The following is a 25,131-nucleotide window of genomic DNA, read 5'->3' as shown; positions in this document are numbered from 1 at the left end:
AATTAAAGACATGGGAGAACGTGAGCGAATGAAAGGGTGACAGAAAAATAACAGTAAATAACAAAAGGAGATAAAGATGGAAAAAGAGAGCAAGAAAAAGACAGGGGGAAAGAGTCAGAGAGAGGATAGAGAAAAAGAGAGAGGGAGAGAGAGAACAATAGAAAGAGAAAGAGAGCGAGAGAGAGAGGTGGATGAGAAAGGGCGGGAGAGACAAGAAGAGGGAGCGAGAGAGAGAGTGAGAGAAGAAAGAAAAGGGGGAGAAGAAAGGAAAAAAGAAGAATCAATCAGCGATGAAAAAGAAAAATGCAATATAAAGAATTAAAATTAAAGACATGCGAGAACGTGAGCGAATGAAAGGGAGACAGAAAAATTACACTAAATAACAAAAGGAGATAAAGATGGAAAAAGAGAGCAAGAGAAAGACAGGGGGAGAGAGTTAGAGATAGGATAAAGAGAGAGTGAGAGCGAGAAAGAGAAAAAGAATGTGCGTAAGAGCAAGGTAGGCGGAAAAAAATGACCCCAAATTTGAGAGAAAGAAGTGAAATCCATGCGTACAAAGGTAAATATGAATATAACACGTAATAGGGCAATAATGACAGTTTTAAAATCAGAAAGAAAGAAGAATGTAAAGACCTAAGTAAATAAAATCGAAATGTTGAAAAAATAAAGAAAAAGTCTAAGAAACCGGCTTTATAAGTTATAATTATAAACAGACAAGTTTATAGAAACAAAAAAGGAATAGATAGATATACACGAAAGAATTGTGTCAACATAAAGTGAAAGAGAGGATGATGTGAAATGGGAGACATATAATTAGACAAGAAATAAATAACAAGAGATTTACAGCCACAAAAAATTGACACAAGTATAATTATATATAATTAAAGAATTATGAATATAAACGACTAGATTACAAACATATGATAGAAAAGTGAAAAACTACTTACATTTGCGATATGAATAAGCGAGGTGAGAGTGCAAGGGTCTCCAAGAAAGAGAAGGATAGTAGGACAAACTGTACATCTTTATTGGTTCTTTCCAAATCGATTCCTCAATTAAGTTAATTATGCTAAATTATAGCACAAAAACGCTAGTCTTTTAAATAAAATAAAGACGATAAAGGGATGTATGTGAAGAAAAACAAATAAATAGAAGGGATGAGAAATAATAAAAAGGCTAGAAATAAATAAAAGGCTTAAGTGAAAAGAAGAAGAACAGAACCCAGAAGTTGACCTGGCAAAATGCTAAATGGGAAAAAATGTCCCACTGGAATGGTCATAATTGATCACAGATTTAACGTAGTAAAAAAAAACTTCGGATTTTTTCTTTCTCAAAAGATTTAATGGATATTTTATTCGTCGTTAATGGCGAGAGCCCTTTTGCAATCCGGGCCTCTACAAATGCACTTAGTGAAAGCAGCGCGCTAATAAACTTCCAGTTTCAGTATAATTGCCTCGTTTTTGTGTTTCAACCGGCAAGCGATTTGAGATGAAAGTTGAACTAGAATTGTATTTTTCCCCCCTGCCGAGGGTAAATTCCACGTCGGAAATTCCTAGATGGAAAAGAGAAGGATGCCTAATTAAATTTACATAAGCAAGCGGACTTTCAAACAAAAGACCTGGTTAATTGAAACTGAATCAAACGTTACGGAAATACCCTCACAGGTTTGAAAGTAGATCGTATAATTTTTTTTAATCATAGAATAGCAAACAAACATAAAGATAAGATCACCCATATCAACTACTATCCCAGTATAAAATTTGTGTCTCATTGAAGAAGATTACGTTTGACTTCCTTAGTTTTTTGATGTGCATGATGTACCAGGATGTACGTGGTATTGGTTGTTGGTTAACTAAAACTATATTACAATATGAACTTTCGTTTTTTTTTCAGAAATTAAACACTACTCTCTCATACTCTTCCTCTCACGCTCTCTCACACTCTCACTCTCTCTTTCTCTCTCTTATACGCACACGCCTACAAACACTCATAGTCTCTTTCCGGCTATTACCCACCTCTATCTATTTACCTTTTCTTTGTTGCCTTTGTTCCCTTCCTTTATTTCTATCTAACTATTTTTATCTTATTATTTCTCGCCATTTTCCTCTATACCCATCTCCTCTCCCTCTCATGTCTCCAGCATTCTCTCTTTATTACCCAAATTATACTCTCACCTACTCCTAGATCTACTTTCTCTATCTACTCGTACATTGCTCTTTCTACTTATCTATCACTATCTATCTATCTGTATATTTCATATTTCTCTCTCACATTCTCTCTCTCTCTCTTTCTTTATTTCCCTCACTCCCTCTTTCCCACACTCTCTCTCTCTCTCTCTCTCGCTCTCGTTCTCGCTCTCTCTTTCTTTCTATCTATCTATATGTCTATCTATATCTCTCTTCACTATATATATTTTGCTCTCACATTTTCATATTTTGTTCTCTCTTTTCTATTCCCATTGTTTGTATATTTCCTTTTGTATAGTTTTTCATTTATAACTTTTTTCGCCTTTTTGTTTGTCTTTCTTCTTTTTTATCTTTCTCTATTTCGTTCTTTGTGTCAGAAACGAATCTAACAAGCTTTCATAATGATGACAGTAGTCCAAATTGCAAAATTTACTGAACGTCACTGATAACAAGCAGACCACAAACTCTCAGTCTACCCGTGGAACAAAGATAAGTAGATTTTGATTTGATTTTAGGCAGTAACTATAACTTGGTATATTTTGCTACGTCTGTTCCCAAAGTCATAGTTGAACAAAAAGCAGAGTGAACTGCTATAATTTTAAGAATATATTTTACCAACTTGCTTGCTTGAAGCTCTAACTCTCTCCCCTATCTTTCTCACTCTCTTTCTCTCTCTTTTCTCTCTCTCTCTCTCTCTCGCTTTAGCTATCTATCTACCTATCTATCCAGATAAATTCTTCTATCGATTCATCAGAACCTCTCCTTTTTCATTTATTCTATCAATTATTCCAGTAATTTCCAAACTCTTCTTATTTTAACCTTTCTTTTTCTCTTATTTTTTCTTTCCTTTTTCCCTCTTCCTTTCTCGCTTCTTAGATTATTCATATTCATTTTATATTTTTTCCTCCTCTCTTTCTAAGATAAGATTTAACATTTTTTTCCCGCAGATATCTCCTTCCTCTAACTCCTCTAAAACTCTTTCAATAGATTTTCAAAAGATTTCTTCTCTCTCTCTCTCTCTCTCTCTCTCTCTCTCTCTCTCTCTCTCTCTCTCTCGAAGAGCGAAATTTACCTTAAGTTATTAGCTTTAATATGGCTTTAAGTTTTTTTTGTTTTTGGTTTTTAGCTACAAGTATGTAACTGAGATAATATTTCCCTTGTCAGGCCATTTTATCTTTTAGATTTTCTTAAAAATAAATTTTGCTTTGAAGATCTCGAAAAACTGAACTTGCAATGAATAAGAAAGAGAGAAATTCTCGCCAAGAGGGTGCTAAAGAGTAGAAAAAGCAAGCACGAATATTTGCCTTTTTAAGCGCTGGAGGGTTCTGAAGAAATTAAAAAAAAATTTAATGTCGCTTAGAAATTCACATGACCAAACTGTAGATACTCGTGAAAAATTTAAAAGCGAATTTTATTAATTTTTTTAAATACTTACATAGCCAGAATTTATTTTTCTTTCTTTATTTTTTTACCACACCATGAGGTGCAGAAATTGTTTCGGTTTGTCAGTGAGTAATTATGTACATATGTAATTATCTGTGCGCGTGCGTGAGTGCGTGTGCGTGTATGTGTGTGTAATTTGTCAACATAAAACATAAAGGAAGAATATTTATAATCGGTTTGGTTTGTTGTTAGATGATATTAAATATTATTGTCAAACACGAAATTATGTGAATTAGAGTATAAATTATAAACGGTCCCAATAAACTGATTATATTTAAATTACAAACATCTCATAAATTAATTCACAGCATTAGGCAGAAAATAGTATATTTACATACCAAGAGATTACCACCCTAACCAAATCATGAAAGGCCATGGGGAAAAATAAAATCATCGAGTTTCCCCGTAGCGTCAAAGCCGAGAACATAAATTTGCGTTGCCAAGTACACAGGTATTTAACGGCCAAATATTTAAACTTTGGAAAAGACTCAATGAAAGCATAGTAGAGAGACGTTTTCGAGGCATTACGATTCAAATGTGTTGGATATATTTATATAAATGGAGAGAAAGAGAGAGATAGTTTAAAAGTTCACTTATAGAACGCGTTGCCATTTGATCCAAACCATCTGCTCACACTTACGAAAAGATGCATGTATATGTATGTTCACATCTAGTAAACCCTAAGGGATATCCTACGGTTTCTCAAACATATTTCATTCCTTCTTTTACAACCGACACGACACATTCGTCCCAAAAGGGACATCTTTGAAAAGTTGTGTGCGTCAGGGAATGCACCCGGTCTGCAATAACGGTTAGACCTGTAACTAATCGGTTAGCGAAGGTGGCCTCGGTTGGTTACCGCTATACAAGAATAATCACAACTATCGGGTGACCCCCTGTTTCATTACTTCGGACCGATTATCCCTACACGTCGTAATAGCTGACAGGTGCATAATTAATGAAAGACGAGAAAAAATTTCACCCGGATTAACAAATCTCGCGGGAATTATGGTAAAAGCCCATCTAAAAGGATTTACCTTTCATTACTCTTTCTCTGCGGCGTACTTTTAAACAGCGGATCCTTGGTTATTGATGACTCGACGAACTCGCCGTTTTAATCACCGGGTTCAATGAAAACTAATTTTATAAAAATTTAAAAACCAAACCATTCTTAGAATTTATTTAATTTATATTTTGAACCAATCTGCAAAATTGTTGTTTTGCCTAGTTGTGATAAAGATCTATTGAATTTCGGTCTGTGTCGTGGTTTCGGTATCGGAGAAACAGAACGACCTTTACACGGCCTCTGGTGATATCGCTTCTGCTCGATGCATATAGAGGTCAATAGAAACATGTTCCTGCAATACTGGTTTTATTTAATTTACCCTTAGGATCCGATAGGTTGCCAATAACAAATTGCCCGTATGCACACTATGTAATGTGTTTATAATTTTATTCTATAAAATTACGTTGTAGGTTTTAACCGATTCCCGCTGTTCGTTGTTTACACTTTTTTTGTATTTACGACTGATTGGCTATCTATGTATCCATATATTCATATATCTTGAGAGGGTCGATGGCGGAATATCACCCTATCGACCCTCCATTAGGTTAGTTGTAAAATATCTGTAAAGGATGTCTGAAGAGTGAATGTATTTATTAGCGTGAATGTATGATGTGAGAGGGTTTATGGCGGAATATCGAGTGCCTTACCGACCCTCCATTAGGTTAGTTGTAAAATATCTGTAAAGGTAGTCTGAAGAGTTAATGTATTTATTAGCGTGAATGTATGATGTGAGAGGGTTTAAGATGGAATACCGAGTGCACTACCTACCCTCCATTAGGGCTAGTTGTAAAATATCTGTAAAGGATGTCTGAAGAGTGAAAGTATTTATTAGCGTGAATGTATGATGTGGGAGGGTTTATTGCGGAATATCGAGTGCCGTACCTACCCTCCATTAGGTTAGTTGTCAAATATCTGTAAAGGTAGTCTGAAGAGTTAATGTATTTATTAGCGTGAATGTATGATGTGAGAGGGTTTATGATGGAATACCGAGTGCACTACCTACCCTCTATTAGGTTAGTTAAAATATCTGTAAAGGTAATCTGAAGAATGAATGTATTTATTAGCGTGAATGTATGATGTGAGAGGGTTTATGGAGGAATATAGAGTGCCCTACCTACCCTCTATTAGGTTAGTTAAAATATCTGTAAAGGTAATCTGAAGAATGAATGTATTTATTAGCGTGAATGTATGAAGTGAGAGGGTTTATGATGGAATATCGAGTGCCGTACCGACCCTCCATTAGGCTAGTTGTAAAATATCTGTAAAGGATGTCTGAAGAGTGAATGTATTTATCAGCGTGAATGTATGTTGTGAGAGGGTTTATAATGGAATATCGAATGCCTTACCGACCCTCCATTAGGTTAGTTGTAAAACATCTGTATAGGACGTCGGAAGAGTGAATGTATTTATTAGCGTGAATATGTGATGTGAGAGGGTCTATGGCGGAATATAGAGTACCCTATCGCCCTCAATTAGGTTAGTTGTAAAATATATGTAAAAGTTGTGTGGAGACTGAATGTATTTATTAGCGTGAATGTCTGATGTGAGAGGGTCTATGGCGGAATATAGAGTACCCTATTAACCCTCAGTTAGGTCTACCACCCTAATTGACGAAGGTATATAATTAGGAGTGAATGTATTTAAGAATGAATAGGTTTGGAACTACATGCGTTGGGTGCTGAATTGACCTAGCTGTTGACAGCATCCGGAGCTCAACCTCGGTGGCGGGACGGATAAGATTGAGGTCTGTCCCGGACTGCCAACACCCTGGGAGGGTGATAACTGATAACAAAAGTTGGAATTGCCGAAGGATTATGAGAAGCGAATCAACTCTGCAAATGTTTATATGTAAGTACATAAATGTGCGGATCTGAGCCTACATAAATCCAAATCTATACGTTTAAATTCCTGTATATCATCCGTCCGTATATCTATCTATTTATCTATCAATATATCTCTCTCTCTCCCTCTCTCACATAATTTCTCTTTTCTTTCTCTTTTTATTTTCACCAATTCTGCATTCACTTTTTTCTCCATTATATTAGTCCTCATTACTTCATCTCTACCTATTAACCTCTATCGATCTATTTAATTCTCTCACTTCTTACTCTTTGTCAATTACTTTGCTTCCATGTACTCCTTCTCATTTTCTTTCTTAGAGAAATTATTTCCTTCTCTTATTTGTTTTCGATAGTCCTATACCTTCATCCTTATATGTATGATCACTTCTATTCAGGTCTATCTTTTTTGAATCGCCCAGAGGGATAAGTGAACTCCCCTGAAGAATACACCCTACGTTTCATCCTACGAAGCGACAACTCTTAAGGGTGAAAGGGCAAGTATTGTTTTAAATTGTTCGTCTCATTTTTATTTTATATTATGTACTTTAATTTTGAAATGTTTGGTAGGCAAGTAGAAACATTTCCTACTTAAAAGGAAATGTGTTATGAAATATATTGTGGATACAAAAATTAAAATAAATAACGTACGTATTTAACGTAAAATAAGTCGTTTTTGACGTCCTCTAGTGTAAATATCTCTTGGATAAGATATGTTACACTGATTTTTTATCTTCTTTCAACCAACTGAAGTATAATCGCGGAAAAAATAATTCCGATAAAAGTAACAAGAAGAACTAGTCGGATCACGGAGGAAAACCCAGTTCTCGTCCTACACACGACCCTTCTTTTGCTTTCAATAAGCAGAACACCTCGCTTCGAATGTCAAAAACTCAACTGAAGTGGAAATAAAATGAGCTCCTTATATTGTTTATTGACTCCATGTCCCGCCTGGCGAATAAGGTCGGCCCGTATCGAATTTCCCCCTTCTGCCGAATTGCACATCGGATCGCAGTCGTGTTAAAAGCCCGTTTTAAAGGGCCCTTTCGAACCAACATGGGTTCATCTGCAAAACAAAAATAAAAAACGACTGTTGTGAAAGAATCTGCGTTTTTGACACTTGAAACCTCACACGCTGCGTGACAGCGTACCCGAGATACCCAGAAAAACTGTTCGGTCGTGCAATGTTCTGCCTGGTCAGTCTATATCACAGTTTCTATTTTACACTCTCTGTATAAAGATGAACAGAGAGAGGACAGGCCGATCTGAGAGACAAGTGAGTGGGTAAATAATTCTGTTTAAACAATAAATGGTCAATCAAGATGCTTTATGATCAGTATTTGACCATATCTCATTTATCGATAAGTTTTACCGGAAGATTAGAAAAGAATAAAAAAAGGAAAATTTACTAACGTTGTTTAAAAATAAATTTTTAAAATCTATAAACAAAAAATCTAAATGTATTTATACTGTCTAGTTGTCTTCTTGAATATCTATCAAGGAACTGATTGAGTTTTACACTTGGGCCTGCTGTAGCCAGTTAAGATAACCCGTCTACCCATTACCTCAAAGCTCCAATCTTCAATATCATGTAGTTCAAGGTTTCTATACATCTGCAATTTATGTTATCTATGGTATTCCTCAAGGAGGTGTACTGGCACCACTCCTTTAAACCATTTGAACTACTGGCCTTTGTACACAGCTATCTTTTATTTTAACTCAGTCCCTGTCATAGCCTCCTGGCTCCAAACATCTCCAAAGCATGGTGCCACGGAACCATGCTTGCTTTCTTTCTTTAATTATTTTCTTCTGTTCCTTTATTTTTAGCTTTCCTTCAGTCTCTTTTCTTTCTTAAATTTTGTCGATGCAGATAATATTGGTCTGGCCATCCTCGCTGGGTTGTAACTATTGTAACTATTGCAATATTCCTCTATCTTTTGTGGCCAGTTTTTCACTTTTCTTTGTCCCACTCCCATTAATACACATAGTCTCTCTCTCTCTCTCTCTTTCTCGCTCTTCTCTCTCTTTCTCTCTCTCTCTTTCTCGCCCTTTCTCTCTCTATCTTTCTCTCTCTCACTCTCTTTCTCTCTCTCCCTCTCTCTCTTTCTTTTTCTCCCTTTCTCTCTCTTTCTTTCTCTCTCTCTCCCTCTCTCTCTTTCTTTTTCTCCCTTTCTCTCTCTTTCTTTCTCTCTCTTTCTTTCTTTCTCTCTCTCACTCTCTCTCTTTCTTTCTCGCTCTTTCTCGCTCTTTCTCTCTCTCTTTCTTTCTCTCTCTTTCTTTCTCTCTCTTTCTTTCTCTCTCTTTCTTTCTCTCTCTTTCTTTCTCTCTCTTTCTTTCTCTCTCTCTTTCTCTCTCTCACTCTCTTTCTCTCTCTCACTCTCATTCTCTCTCTCACTCTCTTTCTCTCTCACACTCTCTCTCTCTCCTTCTTTCTCTCTCTTTCTCTCTCTCACTCTCTCTCTCTCTATCTACCTATCTATCTATCTATCTACCTATCTATCTATCTATCTATCTATCTATCTATCTATCTATCTATCTATCTATCTATCTATCTATCTCTATCTCTCTCTCTTTATTTCTATCTATCTATCTATCTATCTGTCTGTCTATCTATATCTCTCTCCACTATCTATGTTTTGCTCTCACTTTTTCATATTACGTTTTGTTCTCTCTTTTCTTTTCCCATTGTTTATATCTTTTCTTTTGTATAGTTTTCATTTATAACTTTTTTCGCCTTTTTTGTTTTATTTTTTTCTTTCTTCTTTTTTATCTTTCTCTATTTCGTTCTTTGTGTCAGAGACGAATCTAACAAGCTTTGATAATGATGACGGTAGTCCAAATTGCAAAATTTACTGAACGTCACTGATAACAAGCAGACCACAAACTCTCAGTCTACCCGTGGGACAAAGATAAGTAGATTTTGATTTGATTTTAGGCAGTAACTATAACTTGGTATATTTTGCTACGTCTGTTCCCAAAGTCATAGTTGAACAAAAAGCAGAGTGAACTGCTATAATTTTAAGAATATATTTTACCTACGTGCCTTCTTGAAGCTCAGGATCAAATTCCAACCCAACCGAGTTTAAACCGAGAGCAATGTTTTTCTTTCCCATCGGATGTAGGCCGATGAAATAAACACCACTGTAATGGATATTCGAAGGAAGGGCCTTCGACTCGTTGTTTATGCTTTTATTTAATATGCTCTGATTAATGCGTTGAAGAAGATCCAAGCGTCTAACGGTCCTCCTTCTCTTTTTCTAAACATTCCTAGGCCCTCCGGGAGGACGAGTCAGCCTAATGGAATTACCGGGCTCGGAATGTTGACAATTTCCTCCCGAAATTGTCTATGAGTGTGGAAAGTTGGAAAACAGTGGAAATGTTGAACGTTCCCCCGGGGTAAACTGATAACAACAAACGGGCATGAATCCTCTTCAAATTATTATTTATTTTAATAAAATAGTTGGAATGTTAACTAAATTAAGTGAAGAAGTGTAGAATATGATGAATTATTTGCCAATCAACCCAGTGAGACGGAACGAGACAGCGTCTTGCCTCACCCTACTTATAGTCCTGACGTGAAATCTGGGCTAAAGTTCAGAAGAGATAAAAACTAGGCATAGATAGTAATAGAGTAACTTTCGCTGAATTTGTTTTGTGGAAGCCGTTGTTGATTTAAATTTCAAATAGTAGACGTGGGATTTCAGTTCGGAAAATTTTTATAAAGGCGATTATTGTCAAAATTATATTTACAGTTTCTTTATGAGTTATGATTAACATGAAAACATGTTGATTAGCTGGACGACGATCACGTTTGATAATAAGCGTCAGAATCCAAAAATCCGCGTCTTGCTTCTCATTATCCTGAACATTGTTCTTTCGAATATGAACTTTGCAACAAATTGAATATAAAGAATAATAAAGAACATTAAATGCATCAACAGTCGAGTATGATGAATTATTTGCCAATAAACCCACAGAAACGGAACGAGTCAGCTTCTTGCCTCACCCTACTTATAGTCCTGACGTGAAATCTGGGCTAAAGTCCAGAAGAGATAAACACTAGACATAGATAACAATAAATTATTTTCTGATCAACCTAGTACAAAATGAAATCGAACGCATTTGACAGAAGCACTTGAAGCTAATAAAAAATCAGCGTCTTGCCACGACCTGCTTATAACCCTGACATTGTTCTTTCTTGTATTAACGTTGCAACAACATAGTGAGCGAGAACAGTTAACGTTCCAACCATCAAGTTTGGTGTATTATTTTTTGACCAACCAGTCATCGTCTTGCCTCACCCTGTTTATTACCTTGATGTAAAGAAAAACTACAGTCAAGTTAGTGTGTGATAATTGAATTATTCAGGTTCCCTTGTATGTAATCAGAAACCAGGTAAGGCGGGAAGCCAAGATAGATAGAAAAGCCTAAGATACGCCCGATTTTTTTTTTCTTTTCTCCCAATTCCGTTTTAATGGCGAGTGATTTGGGCATGGCCTAGTTGAAAAGAAACGTCTTCGATTGATGAAGCAATCGTGAGAAACGGCGTGACCATTCAACGCAAACTCGCCCAATTAGGAAGGCACACCGCACCGCCTGGTGATTGCTTCCGAATAAAACCTCGTGGCCCGGTTTTCATTTCGATTTTCGAAAAAAAGATAAATTTAAAAAAAACAATCGGACAATCGTGCGCCCCGAAAAAAGTTAAATTTCGGTTACGTCAATATTTTTTATATTAACGTAATTTTTATATTTATATTTTACATTGATTTATGAACAAGCTTCGCATTCGCAGACATAAAGTGTATATTTTATTGATTATTATTAAAAATATTTTTTTAAGTTCTGAAGTCATTTTAACCAATTTTACTGTTTATTTGTTTTTAATTATTATGTTGTTTCTTTAAAATAATTAATTTACTAGAGTTTTAAATGAAATATCGGTCGTTGTCCTCTAAAGTTCCAATGGCCGACTCTTCCGCGTGTGCTCGAATTCTTCGAGGATCTTCAGACCGACGCATCCGTGAATTCCAATGTGGAAGAACCGCAATTAGGTGAAGACAAAGGACAATTTCATAACCGAGATAAAACTTTCCCTGCATCACTTTCTCCGTTTTGCCGAAGCTATTGTTTGCCCAGGGCTTTCCTCTTCCGAAAAACTACCGCATGTAAAAAGAAGACGCGATGCGGTTGGGAAAACCTCGAAGCGGGCTGGAAAACGAGAGGAAAAACACCCTTGACACGAAGTCTGCCGGCACGCTTAAAAAAGTACACATTACGCCGTGCACAAGAAAAATTAATTCATGATCTTCTCAAAGCAAATTGAAAGAGAGCTTTAACTGCATCTATTTTGCACGGTTTGAACTGAAAGTTGAAAATCGGCTCGGGAATCCAGAACTCTCAAAAATCTCTCCCCATTTTTACTTGGCATCTTGCTACGATCTGGTTACCCTCCAGGAAATCTGGTTACACCTTCGAGATTACAGTGAAGTCCTAAGATGAAATTCAATTAGATACGGCTTTCTTCGAGCAGAGGAATGACACGAGACACTTCAACATAATTCAGACGTCTTTGGAGGACTCATTCATGAAAGAAATGAATGATGATCGTATATTGGATGAAGAGTAAATAAAGTGTTTGTTTGTTTTTTGTGATTATATGTGAAATAACTACTATTAAAGATGCGCTGTGTTTACAAACAACAAAAAGTCTGCTTCATCCGGTATCATGTTTGTTTATCAATTTTCAACAATAGGGATATTCATGATGTTTGTAAGATGTTAACTCGTGTTAAGTCGAATAGAGAATGTCCGGTAAGATCGAGAAGCCCCCGACTTTTCTTAGCAAGTTTAAACGTTAATTGGTAAAGCCAAAAATAAAGCTATAACAGTCCTTGAAGGCTTGTTGTTGTTTGTTTTGGTTTTCTTTTTTTGTTAAATTATAAGATACCTGAAGTTAGTACAAAATTAATCAACTCTTTCATTCAAAATGCTATCTATGCACTCGATATTAACAAATGACACGCTTCAATTCGTGCCGTCATACCTAACCTGTATCTTAACGTCTAACAGCCTACAACTTTATAGGATAAGGGATGTATCTATTATGAATGAGAGTATAAGTTCAGAAATTAAAAAAGAAATGTAATGGTCTGATTTAATTAAAGCGTATTTAAGAATAAAAATACGTGTAAACAAAACAGCTGTTAAATTCATGTCCGCCATGTTGGTTACCTACGCCCTAACGGATAGCAATGTGACTACATTTTTGACTTAACATCTAACATTCGCCCTGTTAGATCGAACAATGTTAACTAGTCGATTCTTACAAGTCTACGTCGTCATTTTTCTCGATCTAACAGGACCTAACAGAGTTAACAGGGTTAACACAAAGATCGTGAATACCCCTAGTATCAATATTGAAATCACTTTAAAAATAAACTTACAACCCAGAACTAACATGATTTTAATTTTTTAAAGTGCATGTTCAGGAAAAAAAATTTTAAAAGTAGAGTAATACTTGATTATAGGAGACTTACAAAAAACCTTCGACCTTTACACTAATCAGCACTGATTACGGACAAACGTGTATAATACTCGAGTTTGTGTCACCGCTCGTTAAGATAAAGATGAAGTGGGATACCATCTGGTTTCAAATAGCACCAGAAAAACGAGCTAAACTACATTTTAAACCACTCCTGAAGATATGGTTGTGTGCCTCCTTTGTGAACCAACAGAATTGCTGGTATTTAATGATTAACATAAGTATTTAATTTAGCATAGCGATGACAAATTATAAACTACAGTTTGCTAATCAATGTTTATAGTTTTATTCAAAGTATAAATTTATTAATTAATCAATTTTTCTATCATTTCAATAGTAAATAATCATTTTCAAACAGCACTTTCCTACGGTATATCAATAAAAATTTATTTTTTAATCAATCAATTTCAATCAGTAAAACTTTCTTTTAATATGCTTCTTTCCTCTCTCTTTCTCCATTTAAATCTATCTGTCAATCTATTTTCCTACTATTTATCTATACACACACACTCTCTCTCTCACACACAAAATCTCTCTATCTCTCTCTCCCTGTCTCTCTCTCTCTCTCTCTCTCTCTCTCTCTCTCTCACTCTCTCTCAAATTATACCATGTAACTACCCCTTGATCTTTTACCGATTGTTCTTTTTACCTATCTCTCCCTATCTGTCTATATGTATATTTCATATTTCCCTCTCACTCTCTCTCTCTCTCTCTCTCTCTCAATATTTTTATTACCTTTATCTGTTTAATTTTCTATCTGCAAACGGATCACTTCAAAATTGTGTTGGTTAGTGACGGTTCGTTAATGATTATTTGGAGATCGTGAGATGCGGTCTGGTGTGACATAGGTTCTTAGAAAAACATTTTCTTTATCGTGCCAACGTTTCGAACTTTATCGAGATCATCTTCAGGGCTCAAAGTGTTTGTTTTCTTCGTAGTTGTGTCATTCTTGTGTGTCATGTTGAGGGTGAATATCTCACTGGCACTATCAACACGACGGCAGAAAACAACACTTTGAGCCCTGAAGATGATCTCAATAAAGATCGAAACATTGGCACGATAAAGAAAAGGTTTTTCTAAAACCTACGTCACAAGAAACCGCATCACATGATCTCCAAATAATCACTTTAAAATCATATTTTCTTCCTCATTACTGTTTTCTTACACTTCAACCGATCCTTTCTTCTCTTTCATAACCAACAACTTACTCTTGCTACGTCCTCTAACATTTTCCCAACGTATCCTTATCACACTTTCGCGCAGTCTTTCTCACTCTCTCTCTCTCTCTCTCTCTCTCTCTCTCTCTCTCTTTTCTTCTTCTTTTTCTTTTTCCAAAAATCATTGGAGCATCGATTTTTTTATATGAAACCCCAGATAACGATCTAATTAGTTTCAGTAGGCCAGGAAGTACGTTTGAAACAATTTTACAACAACAATTTACAATTAACAATTTTACCGAAATTTTATAAAAATCTTAGTCACTGCTAGTGTTTGTCTTCTTGTGGAGTGTTACCAACGAATAGTTTCTTTAATCTATGTAACTTTAGATTATTTTTGTTGATAATTTACCACATGTTACCGATGGTTGTAATATGAATTTAATCATACAACAAACTACAACATAAAACATAGAATGAATGGTTAGCATGACCTTTCATATTTGTCCTGCCGATTTACGATCTGTTTCATCTTCCGACAATCCAACAACCACGGATCGAAAGATTTAGGTCAGAAATTTTTATTAATTTCGTCCTGACAACGGGAAAGTCTTTTATCCTTAATGACTCGGAGATAGGAGAGTATCGAGAGACCCCGGTGGAACTGGGACGTACACACGTTCCCAACTGGGTCAAGGTTGGAGCCCTCGGCTAAACCTAGCAGGTAGAACTATTTCTATCCGGTGGGATCCAGTTGTTAACTACCATGATAACGCTCTCGGTTTCTTTCTTCAATAGTCGGCCATTAAAATAGATACAAATGAAAAACCCGTTCTCTCAGGATTACAACAAAATGAAATACGTGAAGAATAGATTATCTAAACGATAGAATAGGCCCAGTAATATTTTGTAGAAAGCTACTACATAGTAATTGTATGGTAAATTTCCTGATAAATTTTTACAGTATATTATTTGTTTTTTTAAATACAGTGAAAGTCCGGTGAAGGTTTTTGATGTAACGTTTTGAACGAGTAAAATTGCTCTTAATATTTTTTGACTAGATATATACGTTATAGTAGGTAAAGTCTAGTTTCCACTTTCAAAAAAATATTAAGTTTATTTTATTAATATTTTAATAAACAATTATTTTCATATGGTTTCATATGTTTCTGAAAAACCTAATAACATCCTCGATGACATCCGATCTGGAAAGATTCTGTTTGGAAGTTAGCAAGTGCAGAAGGGTTTTACACGAGGGGGTCATAGCTAGGAAAGGGGTTGTAATCCTGAAGAAGCTTGGTCAGTTTTAGAGTTACTCGAGGGGGTCATTTCTAGGAAAGGGGTTGTAATCTGAAGAAGCTAGATCAGTGTAAGTATTACTCGAAGGGGTCATTGCTAGGAAAGGGGTTATAATCCTGAAGAAGCTTGGTCAGTGCAAGTATTACTCGAGGGGGTCATTTCTCGGAAAGGGGTTGTAATCTGAAGAAGCTAGGTCAGTTTTAGTATTACTCGAGGGGGGTCATTGCTAGGAAAGGGGTTGTAATCTGAAGAAGCTAGGTCAGTGTAAGTATTACTCGAGGGGGTCATTGCTAGGAAAGGGGTTGTAATCTCAAGAAGCTAGGTCAGTGTAAGTATTACTCAAGGGGATCATTTCTAGAAAAGGGGTTGTAATCTGAAGAAGCTAGGTCAGTGTAAGTATTACTCAAGGGGATCATTTCTAGGAAAGGGGTTGTAATCTGAAGAAGCTAGGACAGTGCAAGTAGGTGCGGTATAACCTTACATCCAAGTAAGAAAGTATGCTACCAACTACAACATACCTTTTTACTGTACATTAGAATCCCTATCCAGCTAGTACAAACATAGCAAATGTTTTGATTGGACAAAATGCCTTTGCACCTCAGCTAATTTGCGGCAATCCAATATGCCTTTTTCACTTTCTCTAACTTGCGTAAGTGGTAAGTTACACCTTACCAAACCTAGTTTTTTGAGGGTTGAATTTTTTTGCAGCAACGGCCTCAATAGGGTCACGTAAAGCCCCGCTGTTCACTGCAGCTAATCTTGAATCGTCCCTCTTTGAAGGCTTGTCTCGCTACTTTTTTTCACCTTCGTCAGATCGTCAAATATTATAAAGAACATTTTCATTGACTAAATTTAATGCGAAGTGCACAAGTAAAATAGGCAAACGAATAAATGAAACAATAATATAACATCTAAAGAACGCCAAAAAAAACACAGATAAATGAAAAATAATAGAACCAAAAAAAAAATTACAAGATGAAAGTAACGATAGGTTTAAAAGGATGAAGCAAGTCATCCAAATAAAATGAAGAAAAAGACAACCGAAGAATAAAATAGAAAGCAAAAAATTTAAAAAAAATTAGAAGAATGCACATGCAAAAGATGCACGCAAACGGATAAATTTAACTGTAGGACGTTAAGGAACAGAAAGAAGAAAGAAAATAAGTACTAACCAAACAAAGGAAAAGACAAAGTGGCAACAAAAAAAAATTAAACAAATAATCAATCTGAAATTTAGACTAAAACAACGAAGAATAAAAGAAAAAATAAACGGACAAATAACAGTCACACAAATATACTATATATAGAGAGTACAAAATCTATATTGAGTGATAGACAAAAAATAAAATCAACTTGTTATGCAAGTTATTAAAAATTTGAGAAAATTAAAAACAACATACTGTTCACATTAACAAAAAATTGAGGGTAAATGACTAAAGGAAATAACAAGTAACAATAAGAACAGAGAGAAGAACAAAATTAGTCGAATAACAACCAGGGGCGTCGGTGGTGGGCGCTCATCGCTGTATGGTAAAGGTCCCAGGTTCGGATCCAGCGGCTCCTCATTCTAGCCCGAAATACATACACATGGGCTTTTTCAAAAACGCCAACACCCGTGGTTCATATAACCCAGGGTTGAACTACCCTCATAAAATAATCAAAGAGCGATACAATATTGACAACAAATATAAAGCCGTTCAAAGTCGCAAATAGATATTATATAAAGTTAAAGAAGTGGATAGGGTGAAAACTAAAGATTCTTTTCTACTGGAAGACAGACCGCCAATAATTTAATAACAGTATAGAAAAGGTGCAAACAAACACTTTTTACAATTCGCATACAAAAAATTATCAATTAGCTAAATTTGTATGGAAAAATACAGCACTTTTGAACACTGACAAAAACAGGCATCAACAAATAAAATCGGCTCAAAAACACAATTTAAAAAAAAACGAAGTATCAAACAAACAACAACGAAAAAGCTTAAACAAACGAGCCATATAAACAACAATCGAAGAACAAAGACGTACAGACTAGTGAAGAAAAAAACAAAGTAAGAACAAAAAAATATAAACAACCGAAAATGAACTAGAAAGATGGAAACCAATGAACTACTAGATAAACGAAAAAATTAAAGTTTAGTATAAAAAAGGAATACTATAGTAAACGCGGAATAATAGCAAGACAAACAATCACAACAAGTTATACTGACTAAAAAACTAAATGTAATATAAATTTTCCAAAAAATTTATTTTAAATGGCATGCATGATAACGGGGTGTGATCAGTAATTAAAAATCATAAGTTGAAAAGTAATTGTTTTGACTCACCTTTTCTGTTTTTGATGGTGCAGAGAAGATTGTTATCTGAAAATCGTTATGAAAATTTTTAAATATTTGTATATAACTACGAGTATTAAATAAATTATTAATAAGCTTAAAATCTGTAATAAATCCTTTTTATTTGCAGTATAAAATTTCCGAAGCGCATTCAAAGAAAGAGAAAAATCTTTTTGCATTATTTGACGGAAGGCTTAATAATCCGGATTTGGAGTCTTATATCCATTCGGTTGGAAAAGTCGAGGAATTTTCGCATGGATGTTCGAGCAGTTATCAATAGGGACAGAGGAAAAAAACTGGTTCGTTGAGGGATTTACACCGTGTTCTTTCATGCATTTTTTATCAAGCCAGAGAAGGATGAATGAAAATCATAAAGGACGTCGCCTGCCTCATCCTGTTCGCTCACGCTCCCGGTCCCCTGGGCTCCTACGTGGGAAAAGTGACTTTCTTCCTTTCTACGCCAACTGGGGCGATCCGATGTTGGATGTTTTATTGATAAACCCGACGGCACACATACATCCAGAGACATGCTCTTTGCACATGCCGATCAATTTGTTTCTTTTCATCTTGTATTTATTTATTGAAAAACTCCAATATTGAAAACTGTCAATCCGCACCTACAAATCAGTAGTTGGTGTCCTATGAAAACCTTCCAGTTTTAAAATACAACACACAAAAATTAGAAGTAAAAGATAAAGTGTCTATCAGAAAAATAACCATAAGATTAAAAAAACGTAGAAAATTAAATTAACTATAAAAACAACCGCAAACCGCAAACAAAGAAACAACAACAGCAAGAAAACAAAAGAAATAAAAAATAATGAACATAATCAAAAGAATAGGGCGACAATGAACTCATGACAAATGAAAAAGAAGTAAGAGAACTAACAAAGTCCAATGAAAATAAAACCAAGGCCAAGTTACAAATAGATAAAGAACCATAAGAATAGATAAATAAACAGAAAACGAAATTAACAAAACAAAAAAACACGAGAAACGAAAGAACAAACGGCCAAGAAGCACACTAATAAACAAGAATACAGCGCCAAGGAACTCATAAGCGAAGGAAAAGAAGTAAGTAAACGAATAAACTACAAGGAAGATAGAAACAAACGTAGTGGCTGGCAGAAAAACAACCATAGGAATAAAAAACGTAGTGGCTGGCATAAAAACAACCGTAGGAATAAAAAACGTAGTGGCTGGCAGATAAACAACCATAAGCAGAAAAACAACCATAGGAATAAAAAACGTAGTGGCTGGCAGATAAACAACCATAGGAATAAAAAACGTAGTGGCTGACAGAAAAACAACCATAGGAATAAAAAACGTAGTGGCTGGCAGAAAAACAACCATAGGTATAAAAAAACGTAGTGGCTAGCAGAAAAACAACCATAGGAATAAACAAACAAAAAAATAAAATAAAAATCAAAAGCAAAAACGAAGTAACCAACAGAGAAAAAACAAATAGAAAAAATATTGAATACTACACAAAAATTGGTGAAAAAAAGAATAAGAAAAGAAAAGTAAAATGTATCCAGAATAAATTGAATTCTATAAATCTAATAACAAGCACAACATTTACAAATAAAAAAACAACTGAACACAAGCAATAACAAACAGCAAAAGAAAAAATTACAATAAACAACAAGCTACCAAAGAAAATGAAAGTTCAAATGAATGTACGATTCAAAAATATAGGAAAAAATAACCAACATAACAAATGTATATTTGAATAGAAAAAACTTTGACACTAATTAACCAAGCAAACAAGAAATAAATGGACAAAAAAGCAAATATAAGATTTAAACGGGAAACTAATCAATAGAAAGAACTAACAAAGAAATAAAGATGTTAAAAGAACTGAAATTTAATAACAAAAATAAAATCAAAACCAGTAAATTTAGATTGTATTTATTTGGTTTTTGAATTAACCGAACTAGAATTCACAATTCTAATTCGAATGAAAAAACTAATAAATATTGGACATCGTATCATTTACTTGAAGGAATTTTTTTTAATACAAAACAGTTGTGTCAATATTAATTCTAAAATATTACTTTAATCGATAATTTAAAAAGTAAACTGCTTTCAAAGTTTTCATATCTCTGCTTCCTCTTATGATGGGCTTTTGTAATTTGAAGCATAAATTAACCTTAGGTCGCTTAGGATATTGTAAAAATTTGAGCACTTAATATTAAGCCTTTTCTAAAGAGGAGAATTTTAAAATTTGCTCTTTTGCTACTGACTGACTCACTTATCATCAAAATTATAAATGGCATTCCAAATAGCTAAAAACGCGAAATTCAGAAAAAAAGTTTTGTATGTATATCAAGTAAAGGAAAAAATCTGAAATTTATAATGTTCTCAAAATCAGTGCCGCTTTAGGGGGGAGGGTATAGTTTCACCAAAATCATAAGGCACTTCCCGTATTGGTAAAAACTGAAATTTGGGACAAAGGAGGTCTTATAGCAAAACCAAGACGACGTCCACGATGCTGAGTTTCTGAGTGAAAATTAAAACATCAGGACCACGTGTTGTCCCAAGGAACAAGGGGATGAAGCGTAGGTAAAAGACTAAAAAAAAAAGAAAAAAAAATTCCATACTCTTCATTGCTCATTCAGAAAACGCCACTGTGTTAAGCAATAAAAATAAAAGAACTGTGTTTTTCATAAAAATAGGAGTGAAGTGAGGTTGGTACAATATAGATATTACTTCTTTCAATTAATTAATCTTTTCATTTCAGGTTTTGGTTGAAATGAAAAAGTCAGTGCCACGAGCAGGATTCGAACCCACGACCTTCGGCTAAATACGCTGCTGCTCCACCACTTCACCTATCGTGACTTCGATCCTCTCGGACACCAACTCGCCATCCCAACCTACTTTCGAATTTTCCCTCCTTTTTGCCATTGATTAAACGACATTTCAAAAATGGCAGGACTGAGGGAAAATTCGAAAGTTTGTAAACTAAGTATAACTTCACTAACAGTTTCCCGTGGCCACTTCAAATGTCGTCGAGAATCGAATCCTAATTACACGACATTTGAAAAATGGCAAAAAGGAGGGAAAATTTGAAAGGTTGTAGATTGAGATGGGGAGTTGGTGTCCGAGTGGTTCGAAGTACGACAGCTCAAATGGTTAGAGCAGCGGCGTATCGAACCGAAGGTCGTGGGTTCGAATCCCGCTCTTGACACTAATTTTTCATTTTAACCAAAACCTTACCTAAAAAGAATTAATTAATTGAAAGAAGTAATTCGGTCTATAGAACACTAAATATATTGGATTCAATAAAACATTATTCTTAATTGCTGTATGAGGATTTATCGAAATGTGCTAAGGATAATTAATTTGATTAATTATTCAAAATTCCACCATTACTGACGTAGAAGGCACTCTTTTGTCCATAGAGAACAAATCTCAAAATTAAAAAATGTTAGTTTTAAAAATTACTTTGAACGTTAACAAACGAACATTGGTTTATGAAGTTTTTTTGGACCTGTTTGTGGTGAAAACGAGCGACAGTCTCAATTGCTCGTCAAACCGCCTGCCGTGTAATTGCGGTTTAGGACAAGCAGCCACCGATTTTAGCATCAATAATATTTCAAAGGAGACGCCTATTATTTTGTCGGACGGAATGGAAACGGTGCCAATGCAAATAAACAAACACATGGTGAATGAGAAGAATTGTATAACTATGAACTGTGTTTAGGGCATTGATTGCTCACGGACACACCAAGCCACGAAAAACCTCTTATTCTTGTCATAAGAAGTAATAAATGATAAAAATGATAGTTGTTAGTAAGTCAGTAAGGATTTAAGATAAGAATGATATGTGTAATGTGCGCGACCTGTAAGTCGTTCAAGTCCCAAGAGTCTCTCGTAATTTGAATAAGAAATTTCTCAAGTTTGTTCGGCATTTCTTGTTCCCCAGGGTGAACAGGGATGAAAAACAATTGTCTACATTCTTACATAATGTTCTGAGAAAGTTATGCGACACGCCATACATCAATGCTCGTCCGAATGGTAACTTTCAACTCCCCGAGGGTAGGTTTTTGCATCTGTCCGGCTCAAGGCCCACGTTTTCTCGGCTTGATTTTAATATAATTTAATTCGGCTTCCAGTCTTGTTTGCTACACTATAATTATCTCTATTAAGAGAGATTGGGCTGGAGATCGGCCGATTAAATATTGAAAACTGCAGTGCCTGACATGCGTTCGGTCTGTTTTTCCCCCTTTTTTGTTTGTTAGGTGCTGCGGGCGAATAAACAAAGCCAGATTCATGCCATCAACGTGCAACTGATTGACCAGCACGCATTATGTTTTAAAGAGGTGTTAATATGTATTATTATTACTGAAAAGCTATTTCAATGGTCCAATGGGGTGTCAAAAAATTGTTGCTGCTCTTCTAATATTTTCATTAAAAAAACACAAATAAATATAGCTCTAAAAAGATCTTATAGCCCCCCCCCCAACCCGAGGAATATCAAGCCCTCTGGGGGGACAGTGTGTTGTCTTGAGAGTGAAAGTAATTTATTAGCGCGAATGCAGGGTTTAAAATGGGCTTGTGGCTTGTTTCCGGAGGCTTGGTCTGCCAGCTCTTCATCATGGCATTGCAAAGGTTTTCTCCACGCACTGTCTGGGTGTTTGTTTCCGGGGAAGGTGGGAAGCGATAAAATATTTATATGCTATCTGTTTGTGTTTTTCTATTAATAGTAATTTGACAACCTTTGGTACTTCCGAGAGGTAAGCAAATTAAGAAAACAGGAGACAAAACATGAGAGAGTCATTGAAAAGATGCGTGAAAGGGGAAAAACAGGAAGAATTTTCCGTTTAAAGCGCAGAGGGCCGCTGATGACTACTTGACGTCTCTCGGCTCATAAAAAGTACATACATCTTAAGTCCTTAGAAATAGTGAGAGAATTAGAATGAGGAAAAAGGGAGTAAGTGAGAAGACTGAAGGAGGGAGATAATACTAAAGAGGGGGAGAAAAAGAGAGAGAAAGAGAAAGAGAGAAAGTGAGAGAGAGTGAGAGAGAGAGAGTGAGAAAGAGAGAGAGAGTGAGAAATAAAGAAAAAATGTAGGGGAGACTGAGAGGAAAGCTTTGGAAAGCAGGATTCTTTATTTTCGTACTGTTTACGATTTGGTCTTGTTTATTCCTTTTATTCTACTCTCTTTATTCATATCCTTTTTCGAATTTAATATTTAGTTCTTAAACATTTCCTAGTTTATGAGCGCATGTTTTACTCATTAATATTTTTAGTGTTAAAGCTTTTTGCTTTATCCACTGATAAATTTTTCTTCTTTTTATTATATCTTTCCTTCCCATATATTTGTCATTTGCTTCCATAATTTTTATATAATTAATTTCTTTGCTTGATGGTTGGTTTTTCATTCGCTCTTCAGTTGGTTTATTAGTTATTTTATTTTTATTGGCACTTGTGTGTTGTTTTTTGCCGCTAGTTTTATCGTCATTGGTATCGATTGTTGCTTATTTCTTTCATTTATTTGTCTATTCTATTGATTGTTTTCCTGACGGCACTTATTTTCTTTATTTGCTTTATCATTTCTGTTAGCCGTCATACATAGTTTGTTTTGTTGTGAAATTATACTTTTTCAAAGTGCTTATTATTTTGTTTGGTTTTCAAAAAATGCTAAACTATTTTCATGTGTATTGTAAAAAATTAATACCTTTGCAAGCTTTTAGATATTCATTAATATGTTCGGTTTGATTTTTCGAGTGGCCTTTCGGATTTTCCCTCATTTTTGGCATTTTTCGAGTGGATAGTTCAAGTGGTAGAGCAACGGCGTATTTAGCCGAAAATCGTGGGTTCGAATCCCGCTCGTGGCACTAACTTTTTCATTTCAACCAAAAATCTTGAAAAAAGTAATTTGGTCAATAGTAAATATAATGGGTTTTAATGAATCTTCCTCATTGGGAACATTTTCCTAAAATTTTATATTTTAGTTTGTACTAGTATTTTTCCTTTTTCATTTCGGTTTCTAATGTCACTTAATTCCTTTCTTCCGCTGCCCATTGGCTTGGATCCTTCTTATTTATTTTATTTGCTCGTCCTTTACTTTGTTAGTTTGTTCCTGGTTACTTGTTTCTTTCTTCTATATTGTTGTATTATTAATTTTATTGTAATAATAATTTTTTTAGCCACTAGATTGTGCGTAATTTTGTTTTATTTATTTCTTAATGGTTTAAATCCGGACTTTTTATTGTTAATATATACTATATTTTTGTTTACTTCACTGTTTCTGTAGTCTTATTTTTTTTTTTTTTTACTTCCTTGTTTTGTCTTTTTTTTCTTTTAGTTCGGTTTTTACATTGCAAAATTTTTGCCCTTTGCTTTTGTTAGTTTGCGTCTTGGTTACTTGTTTTTTGGGTTTTTATTTGTTTTAGTTTTAATTTTATCCTGATGGTGTTTTTTTACCCATGAGCCTGTGGGTAATTTTGCTTGTATTTCTTTTATTTGTTAATATTTTTATCTATATTTTTTATTAAATTTTACGTTTTCTCGTTTCTTTGTTATTTCTTCTTTTTTTTATTAACTCTTTTTTTTTAGTTGATTTTTACTTGGTACAATCTTTTCTTAAAATTTAATCTTCTAACAAAATCCAAATATTGAAGTATACTTCGTGATTTTTCAAGTTCTTAGCATTAAAACATCGAAGGAACGAGTCGTTTGACTATTCCGTCAGAATTCGGCTTGAAGGAGTACAGCGAGGATAGGCGGACCGTAGATGATCGATTTCGATCAAAATACCGTCAAGATACAATTTGTTCGCCTGATCGGATTAACTCTGAAATCCGTTTGATGAGGGAACGCCCCGGAATAATAATAGAAGGGTACGATCAGGAATTAGACTTCTCAATTAGAAGTCAAGCCGATATCTTCTTGAACAATAGACGGAAGATTCGTTATCTCCCGAGTAATTATCTCGGTTTCTAATCACAATGTAATTGTCGCCAGGCGAGAGTGATCGATCCGACGACGAGAAAGCGCCTCTCCGACGAATGGAAAGCACAGCAGGTCGACAAGCAAACTTCATCCAATTGATAAAAGACCTCATAATGGCTCTGGTTGAACTAAGCAAATGCGCTTAAAATAGAACAATTAAGCTTAGAAAGTAATTAAGTTTCAGTTTCAGTTGTACAGGCTGAAGAAAGTCTTAGTGCTTCCTACATTCGATATAATAGAACTCATCAGCCAAAAGCTTTCATCGCAACGTCTCAATTCAACATGTTCTTACATGCGA

At 35.0% G+C, this 25,131-nt stretch overlaps 1 protein-coding gene across 2 annotated transcripts in view; it reads right to left on the bottom strand.

Moving 5' to 3' along the window:
• LOC106669148 (serine proteinase stubble) overlaps positions 1–25,131 on the bottom strand; it is a 302,112-nt gene that overhangs the window by 201,390 nt on the left and 75,591 nt on the right. The window contains exon 3 of one of the 2 annotated variants that reach the window (XM_024229269.1): positions 17,864–17,899. The exons of the other annotated variant lie outside the window; for it this stretch is intronic. The gene's annotated coding sequence lies outside the window, so the exon portion shown is untranslated. The remainder of the gene's footprint in view (positions 1–17,863; positions 17,900–25,131) is intronic. 2 annotated transcript variants of the gene reach the window in all.

Source organism: Cimex lectularius, unplaced genomic scaffold, assembly GCF_000648675.2.
Source record: "Cimex lectularius strain Harlan isolate CLEC.00 unplaced genomic scaffold, Clec_2.1 scaffold272, whole genome shotgun sequence".
Lineage (NCBI taxonomy): Eukaryota > Metazoa > Arthropoda > Insecta > Hemiptera > Cimicidae > Cimex > Cimex lectularius.
Note: the sequence above shows the minus strand (reverse complement) of the source record. Positions and strands in the feature narration are given on the sequence as shown.